We start from the raw sequence: 7,604 nt of genomic DNA, 5'->3' as shown, positions 1-7,604 counted from the left end.
TTTAAATTGCTAAAGATACAGCAGGTGATTGAAAAAATGGGAAAAAGAAGGAAAAATGCGAATAACTTGGTAAATATTAACATTTTCAACAAATACTTCTTACTCATCTTGGAGTATACCTGTAATAGAGTACCTTTTGTCTCTTAGTAATTTTCGAAAAAATCACTTGTTGTCAATAAAAAATGCTTTTTATTGTTATGGTATTATTTTAATCGATGTTTTCTCCAAATATATCATTTTTATCAAAAAATTATATACCAATGAAAATATGCATCTCCGGGAGTAGACCAACTTTTCTTTCAAACTTTTTCCTGTAAAATCAATTTCAAGAAATTTCACCTGAGTTTCCGGCGACTTCGAAGCCGCCTGGCAACACTTTTGCACCCAGGTAAGTGCCTGGCAATGCGCAGGTGCTATTTCTAATGTCAGCCCCTACATGTACACCAATTTTCAACCTTATCCGAGTCACATAAGTTAACTGCCAAAAATTCGCACCTTTGACAGGTCGCTACAGGTGAACGCATCCACTCACACCTGCCAGGCACCCATTTTTACGTTCCTCATCATCAGACGAACATCTCATGTGAAAATTGGCCTTATCCGTATCACGCTCCCATTTGCGTTGTCAGCCCACGGTCTATAATGGCAGGCTCGCTTGGTAGTCCCTCGCTGTTGCGCCAATCGAAATGCAGCATCGCTTGGCTCGACGTTATGCACCAATCGTGGACTCCATTGCCCTCGGTGACCGCCATCTTGCAGGGAGGTATGTAGGGAGTATGTATGTTGATTTCCGAAAGGTGGCCATTTCGTGTGTGGTTCCCTTTCCCTTTCTGTTTAAAGTAGTTCCACAGTCCAACATGATGATTTGCATGCGAAATTCATTGGCTAGAAAGAGACTACCGATTTTCTCTAGAAATCCGTCTTTCTCTAATTTTTGGTACTCTTTGTTCCTATTGGTTTGGTCCGTCGATGGGATGGAGTAGGTCAGACTGCTAACGCCATTCTTCGTTCTCTGTCCATCCTGCGGTCGGGATCGCCTCGTGGATAAAGACTTGTATTTGTTTTGGTGCTTAGGTGATCAAGACTCCTTGACAGTTTCTCTCGCTCGAAGTCATCGGAGTCCGATGTTAAATATTTACATAAAAAAAAGAAGACAAAAGAAAGGAATATAAATAAAAAGTCGCAAGAGTGCCGAAAGTGCCCCTATAGAGTGTGACTCTCGTTCCGGACCCGCAAGTGAAGCGAAGGAGGTGAATTATACCAACAAGGTGAGGGAGGTTATGTTACCTCGCATTAAAAAAAAAAGTGACAAGTAAAATTTACCCTGGCACAACTTCTATTATTTTGCAAAGAGAGGAGAGAAGGACCTTCGGATTCAATAGCACAGTGACGTCATCCACTCCTAAAGTTAAGCTGTATTACCAAAATTTCAGATGTTTAAATAGTAAGTTAGATTTATTAAATAACTCTGTTTGCGTTTTCGATTATGATTTTTTAGCGTTCACTGATATTTTGTTGAAAACGTCTATTTATAATACATACATTTATTACTACAATGTTTTCCAGACGTTCACGGACGATCGTGTGGCTAGACCTGGAGGCGAAGTTCACCTCGCCACCAAGAATAATTTTACTTGTTCACAGGTAAACTTAACTTCAACAATTCGTGATATCCCATCAGCAAACATAGTTGAGACTCAAATTCATAGCCCAATTATCTTATTTTTAATTTTAGTCATCTAAATTCCCCCGGGGAATTCCAGTTGATAAAAAATGAGCACTGTTAAAGTCCTTTTGCCAATTTTTTTATCCACAACCAAGGCCGGATCAACATTTTTCGGGGCCTAGGGCTAAACCTCGAAGGGGCCCTCTTAAGGGCAGAGAAAATCTAATACCTGCTTTTGTTATCAAGGACTGTTCATCCATTTTTGCCCCACTATTAGTGTATATTTTTAAGCTTGCATTGGAATGCAGTAGATTCCCGGTAGGATGGAAAAAGGCTAGGGTGTGTCCTGTATTTAAGAAAGGGATGAAATCAAGTGTAACTAACTACAGACCCATTGCTTTTTTGAATAATTTCTGAAAAATATTAAAAATTTGCGTCTGTATTATTGGTAAAAACATGACAGTCCACTAACATGGTTCCCTTTCCCGTAAATCTACCACTATTAATTAGTTGGTTTTTGCACAAGATGTGAGGGAATTGCTTGTTTATTCTAACCAAGTTGATGTTATTTTTACTGATGTGACTGAAGCATTCGATAAAGTAGATCAGAATATACTATTACATAAGCTGTATAATATGGCTGTATAACTCATGTCATTCATTACAAGCTAACTTAGACCTCTTTACGAACTGGTGTAAAAGTAATAAAGAGTTGAAACTTATAGGGATCTCAGTATTCTCTACGATAGACGCCTAACCTTTGATACGTACATTGATGAGATTGTATCTAGTGCTAATTAGTCATTACGCTTTCTGATGCGTTCAAGTAAACACTTTAAGACAATATCGCCATTCATGACTATATTCTGTGCTATAATGAGGTCTGAACTGGAATGTTCGTCTTTGATCTGGTCACCTAACTTTAAGAAAAAACATGCTAATTCCATTGTGAAATGCGAAAGAAGGTTCTTAAAATATATGGCTTGGAAAAAAGACAAAATGTACCCTCTACGTGGATCGGACCATGAAGCACTGACATTTAGATTTGACATTTCGTCATTGAATGACAGACGAAAATTCGCAGCAATTTTGACTTTATTTAAGATTATCCGTAGGCGTTCTCCACTATTTGATATGATTAGCAATACAACTAAATTTATGTTATCACTTTTCAGCAATGAAACTGACTTATTTTGCGTCTCCGTCTCCGAATCCACACGTATTGTTCACAAGTTCATCGCACACACAACACCCAGTTAAAATTCTTAATTATTTGCGTGCTCACGTTCTATACTTGGACAATACTTTACTCGTATATACATATTGTAGCCGGTTAGTGGTTCTCTTGAATTGTTGAACTTTCTTTATGAAAATAAATAAATTTCAGAAAGATTTAAATGACTGAACAGACTTCAATCTTTTCCCAAAAATTTCAAAACAATTTTAGTAATTTTACGAATGTTAGCAATATTTAAAAAATATTTTGCTCAGATTTTGAAAGAATTCATAAATAATTGCCAAACATTTTGCGAAGATTTCCCAAACTTCAATTATTTCGCGAAGATTCCAGTTAGATTTTAAAGACTGAAAAAAGCAAGAAAGAATAAAAAATCTCAGTCCCGGCGCAAATTATTACTTTGTCTCTTCTAGATTGATTTCATACATTAACATTCAGTTTAAAGTGCATGAATATCTATCTTTTCCTATTCGAATTTCCTAAATTTGAGACACGTTTGCAATTTAAAAGTTCTGGATGTTTGAAGAAATATCACAACACATAAATTAAAAAGCTCGCAGACAATTCAAATATCTTATCATTTACACCGTGTTCAATCATTGAGGAACAATTGAGAAAAATAAGATAACGACTTGTATATAAACCCGCCCGAGCTAAGCTTGTTTCGCGTATCATCATTACTCTTTATAAATTTCTTTTAAAAAACTAATTTCTCTATTTTGGGATAATGAAGGCTACTACTTCCTCACTCTTTATAACGACGATAGTTTTTTTCTATTCAATTGGTAAGTCTGATACATTAAATCATCTAACAATTAAACTGAAAATTTTGCAGGAATCTGTATTATTATTAGAGAATAACAAAAATCCCTCAAGTTTTTTTCAGGCTGGATGGAGCTATAAAATAAAATTTTTTTAAATAATTTTTTTCTGAAAAAACAATCTCTTCGTTCTATCAAATAGGAATCGAATCACAAAACTTCCATCTAGTGTGGTTCGATCTAGTGTGCTTAAATTTAATAAATGGAAAGTTTTAATAAATTTTTGTAGTAGGTACTGTAAATTAATTTCTAAATTTCTTTAGTTCATGCCACATGAAATCAAGTTTAGGTAAAAACGGATAAAGAAAAAAAGATGAGTGGTAGCTTTTTAAAGAGGGAATAAAAAACCCTCCACTTAAAGCAGTCTGGCTACTGAATTAGAAAAGCAGTTCTAAATAATGTCTATTATTTTTTGTTGTTAAAATTTTTATTGGAATAAAAAAATTGTCCAGTTTATCAGTTAATAAAATGCCTCTTGATTTGTTATGCTGATCAATATCAATAAATTAAATGATCAATAATTCAAATTTTTCATTACCTCTTCTGTTTGTAAAGACGAAATAAAACAAACTTCGAAACCGCGAATGAAAGTCCAAATTTTAGCCTGGAAAGAACCTATAAGAAAGGAATTATTCAAAGGAGGACTTATTTCTTTGTGAAAAAAAGTTAGAATTTTTTAACGCAATTTAGGTAAATACAAATTTTAAGTAAAATTTATTTAAATTTTAAATTCTAAAATATTTAAGCGTGAAATTTCGAAATTTAAAATTTAACTGAGTTTTACTTATATCTCAAATTTAGATACATCTTATTTAAATTTAAGATTAAACTATATCATCTATAAATTTCAAATTTATCTAAATTTGATTTAAATTCAACATTTTATTTAAATTTCAAATTTAAGAGAATTTCATTTAAATTTTCCATCTAACTAAATTTTATTTGAATTTGAAATTTAACCGCATTATTTTAAAAGAAATTCGGGACGTCAACATTTCTAATTTAACATCTGAAAAGAACAAATTTTAACTTGTAAGGAAAAACCTTGTTTCATCAACTTCTTCGAGCCTGGAGGATGTCTATAAAATAAGGTTTTACCTTACAAATTATCAATTTTATATTTAACAAAATTTTATTTAAATTTGAAATATAACTGAATTTTCTGATAATAACTTCGGGCTATAAATATTTTTAATTTAGTCTCTGGAAAAACAGCGAATTATAATTTTATAGGAAAAACATTATTTCATCGACTTCTTCCACTTTATTAGAACTCGATCAAAAAGGTTTTCCCTTAAAAATACTAAATTTTATTTAGGTTTTCAATTTAACTAAATTTCAGTTAAATTTTAGGTTTAACTAAATATTAGTTAAATTTTAAATCTAAATTAGTGTTATTATTTATTAATATTATTTAATAATTTAATTTCATTATTTTGTTCTTGTTAAAGATTCATAATTTCAGTTAAACGTTTCTTTCTTTGGCTGCAAATCAAAACATTTAATTAAAAATTCGCTTTTTCTGTACTGAAAATTATAATATCTTGTTTATTTTTCATTTTCATTTAAATCTTTCTCTATCGAAATATTAATTATTATATTTTTCGTTGTGAATTCAGCTTCTTTCATTGAAAGTAGAACTACACTCAATTGTTATTGCAAGATCAATAATTTTAGATGAAAATTGATATTTTTGTCCGAAATATCAACCATTACATTTTTCTTTAAGAATTAATCTTCTTCTTGATGGAAGTTCTTTTATTTATTTATTTATTTATTTTGAAAATGTACATATTGCATTTTTTATTTAAAAATTGATACTTATATTCAAAAAATATCTTTTATAGCTGAATATTCAACTATTTGTTTCAAATTTCAGAAATTTGGTTGAAAAAGATTTTTTAATATAAAATGAACCTTCTTGGTTAAAGATTATCTTTCTGCTCGAAAAATCATGAGATTTTTTAATGTTGAACTATTTTGTTGAAAATTCTCTTAATTGGTCTTCGAAATCAGTAATTTTAATTGAAAATTCAACTTTTGTTGTTGGAAATTCAACTTCTACTTGGAATGTTGAACTTCTTTTTTAAAAATAATTTTTTCTTCAGCATTCATCATTTTAGTCAAAATAATTTTTCTCGTTTGTTGGAAATTTGTATCTTTTGTTCAAAACTTGTTTTTTTGTTATTTTGAGAATTTTTGTTAACTTTGTACAAATAATTATAAGGCAAGATTTTAAATATGGAAGCAGACTAGATCACGTGAACAATGGGGGAAATTAGGAAATATCTTGACTTAACGAATTATTAGTAATTTGTTCACAAATTTTTAGTGGCCTACTTTTCGCTTATCAAATCTGTAAGATTATACTAGCAATTAATTAAGTTTTGCCAATTTTGATTAGAAGAGGTAATAAAGTATCCTTTTCTATAGAATAATCGAAAAATTTACAGAGGAACAAAATTTTGTTAAAAAATTCTAAAAACTGCTCGTTTTTCTTAAATTTTTTCAAACAATCAAAAGAAAATGTTTTCAAAATGGAAACAGGATACATCACGCTTAAAATTTTTCAAAATCACCTTATTGTGTTAATAGAATCAACAATGACACACCATCGTTTCTTGTTATTAAACATTTCCACTTTTCACGAATTTTATGTTTGTAACCCTTTTTATTTATTCTATACAGCCTAAAATAACTGTTTTACCAAGAAATTATAATTCGAATCGAATTCTTCAAGCGTTACTAGCAATAAGTTAGGTTTTTAATATTTTTATACTATTAAAAATTTGAATTTAATCAATCTTATTTTATTTTCAAATTTAATCAAATTGTAGGTATATTTTAAATTTAACTAAATTTTATTTAGTTTTATTAAGAGAGCACAATAATTTTAAACTAAAATACGTTTCTTTCAACACTCAAGCTGTTATAAATTAATACAACAATACATTTCGAACATTATGGATTATTAAAACAAAATTAAATACACTTTTTTAATGATTCCCGTGAGCTGAGGGTGCTGCTATATCAACATATTTTACCACAGAAAATATCAAAGAAAAAGTTCATATTTATTTTTATCTGATTTAAATAAAATTATTTTAAAAATTTTTTTAGCTTAAAAATTACCTTGGATAATGAAAAAATTTCTAGGGGGAAAACTTAGTGAATCGAAGTAGTAAATGATTGAAAGAAATTTTTAAACGTTAGAACTTTGCTGATAAAAATGAAGGAATATTAAAGTGGAACAGTTACATTTTTATTTGAGAAAAATAATGTGCAAAACAATTTTTTTAACAAAACAGTTTAAAATTTTCAGCCGAGGAAAAATAAAATCTTTAACAAAATATCTCATTTTTCCACCAAAGAAATGAATTTCCAATTCAAATTGCGAATCTTCAAACAGAAAATAATAATTTTTAACAGGAGAGTTTAACTTTTAACTGATTCAGCATATTTTAATTTTGTTTATATATCCAATTTTTAAGAAAATATATCAATTTTAATCAGATAATAAAAAAAACTCGATGATTGAAAAACAAAATTCCGGACAGTATTCCACACATTTCAGGCTATATAGTAATTCTTTAATATTCCAGGTGCGTTGTACTAGCACCTCCACAACGGAATATGAATATTTTACTTGTGCTTTTTTTAGGGCTTTTTTGGACTCTCAAAAACTGTAGAAATTAATGTTGAAAAAACAACCAGCAAGAAAATCATGTGAAACCTAGAGATCTTTTAGAGAAAAAATAACAACTTATTTAAAATAAAAATACGAGGGTGGATTGATAAGTTTCCGGCCTGACCAAGAAAAACAACGTTTTTAAGAATTTTTTTTTTATTTCTCAACATAATCTCCTCGAAGGCTGATACA

Source organism: Belonocnema kinseyi, chromosome 5, assembly GCF_010883055.1.
Source record: "Belonocnema kinseyi isolate 2016_QV_RU_SX_M_011 chromosome 5, B_treatae_v1, whole genome shotgun sequence".
Taxonomy (NCBI): domain Eukaryota; kingdom Metazoa; phylum Arthropoda; class Insecta; order Hymenoptera; family Cynipidae; genus Belonocnema; species Belonocnema kinseyi.
The sequence above is the reverse complement of the archived record's forward strand: the minus strand, read 5'-3'. Positions refer to the sequence as shown.